Source organism: Corvus brachyrhynchos, unplaced genomic scaffold, assembly GCF_000691975.1.
Source record: "Corvus brachyrhynchos isolate BGI_N302 unplaced genomic scaffold, ASM69197v1 scaffold1032, whole genome shotgun sequence".
In the NCBI taxonomy this organism is placed as follows: Eukaryota; Metazoa; Chordata; class Aves; order Passeriformes; family Corvidae; genus Corvus; species Corvus brachyrhynchos.
In genome coordinates, this window is record NW_008236468.1 from 30,086 (window position 1) to 32,094 (window position 2,009).

Here is a 2,009-nt window from a genome sequence, read left to right on the forward strand (position 1 = left end):
TTCCCCCCGTGCCGCAGAGATGAGGTAGCCACCTAGAGAGAGCCGTCGTGGGAACAGGATCCACCCCCAGATGATCTCCTGGCCCCTCTTGAATGGGTGCTTCCCCACCACCAGGTGGTACAGCAGGAGGCCCAGGGACCAGATCGTCGCTGCCTCGCCGTGGTAGCGTTGGTGGTGGATCCACTCAGGTGGGCTGTACAACAGGGTTCCTGTGGAATACAGACCGAGTCCATCAGGGGATGCTGCTGCTCCCAGAGCCTCGCCCCAGCATCCCTGGGCACGCAGGGGCTGCACCAGTGGCACATGGGGTGACCCGCTGCCCTCTCGCCAGCACCTGTGACTTGTGTACAAACTTGGGGTTGGAAAAGAGGCCACTGGTGTTGGAAAAGGGCAGTGGAAGCCCTGGGGAGGCCCAACCATGACATGCAAATGAAAAACCCACCCAGTGGTGGCGAAAACCCACTCTCCTCCCTGCCTCCAGTGCCCCAAGAAACATCAATAAGCCAAGGCAAACCAGGGCAGAGGAACAGTCCAGGCCCTTCCTCGCCTGCACACCAATTTATGGTGTAGGTATGTGGGTTTTAAATTGTCTGTGACAGAGATGAGTAAGTGCTAAACCTGTTCAAATGCTGAGCTGCCCAAAGCAGTGATTTTAGTCTCTCTTTGGCTGGGGAGTAGGACCGGCATTGTTGAACGCAGGGAGCAGCACGAGCAGGGCTCCTCCAGCAGCAGGGACACACCACGAGCCAGAGGGGACCAGAGGGGACCGTGGCACCAGCCGTGCCCAAGGTCTGAACAGGGTGGCAAAGTCATGTGGTGCTAAGAGGCTGCATTAACAGCCCAGGTAAGGCATGGGCCAGGTCTGGGGACCATCCAAGGAGTCCTGTCGAGAGTAAATCATTCTAAGATTCTCTCTAGGACAAAAAAAGGAGAAAACCAATCCAGCTGATACGTGAGGAAAGAGAATTCAAGTTCATTTGAAACACTGGTTAATACAGGGTTGGGTTTCTTTTGAGTGAACTGATGCTAATAAATGTTTGCTCACATGTGGTGGGGTTTCTCTGCAAATAGGCTTTGATGATTCATCGGATCACATTCAGTTTTGCTCTTTAAGATAAATCGAGCACCTGAGTAGCTATTGTTGAGGAATGGAGGCTTGTTTGTAGCTTAGTATTTTCTCAGGATGAGCCGTACATTTTAGCACAGGAGGAAGGTAAGGGAAAGGTTTAAAAGCTTTCCCTCCTGAAGTGACACACTTTCAGAGGAGCCTGCAGAAGAGAAGTCCTCTCAGCCACTGCCAGGGCTCTTTGCCTCCTCTGCAGGCTCAGTATTCTGGGAGTTCCATAGCCTCAGCTGCCACAGTATTTCCTCAGAATATTTCTTGTGGTGCAGTACACAGGAAGAATAGTCTGTGCTAGATTGTACTCTGGGCTTTGAGGTAAATCTCAGTAATTCTGGTGATTTTCGTGTCCAGATGAACTTTTTTTAGATAGTAAGGAAAAGGGAAGAGGTGCCATCGAAAATTAATTGCTCAAAATTTGAGTGGCCCAACCACACTAAAAAATGAAGTCTAAACTGAAGAATTTTTTTATTTTTTTTTGCTTACAGGTGTGGTAAAACATGCAATGCTATTGCAAAAAAAGTTCTTTGATGAGATTTAGCCAGCACTCAGCTGCATGAAAATCAAAGCAGCAAAGGATGAGACAAGGCATGGAAAGAGTCTTCAGCCCTTCCTGTTGTAGGTACAACAGTATGAAAACTTACTCTGGCTGGTACCCACAGGTAATACATAGTATTTGTAGAGAAGAGCAGATGCCCCAAGCTGTTGGTGGCCCAAGCCCTGTTCTGGCTGGTCCAGTTTCAGTCCTAGCTGGAGGACCAGGGCGGCTGGCTCGGGAGGGGAGGAGGTGGGGGGATCTCGGAGGGCTTCTGCTTCACAGCTGGGCTGGGGGGGAGTGGGGGAGGCAGAGAGTGCTGGCACTCTGCTTTTCTGGCTGACTGCGGCTGCT

At 51.1% G+C, this 2,009-nt stretch overlaps 1 long non-coding RNA gene across 2 annotated transcripts in view; it reads right to left on the minus strand.

Moving 5' to 3' along the window:
* Positions 1–396, minus strand: part of LOC108444629 — a 19,183-nt gene extending 18,787 nt beyond the window's left edge. For both annotated transcript variants that reach the window (XR_001859266.1, XR_001859265.1), the window contains exon 1: positions 33–396. This is a non-coding gene — a long non-coding RNA (uncharacterized LOC108444629). The remainder of the gene's footprint in view (positions 1–32) is intronic.
* Between the last annotated feature and the right edge of the window lie 1,613 nt (positions 397–2,009).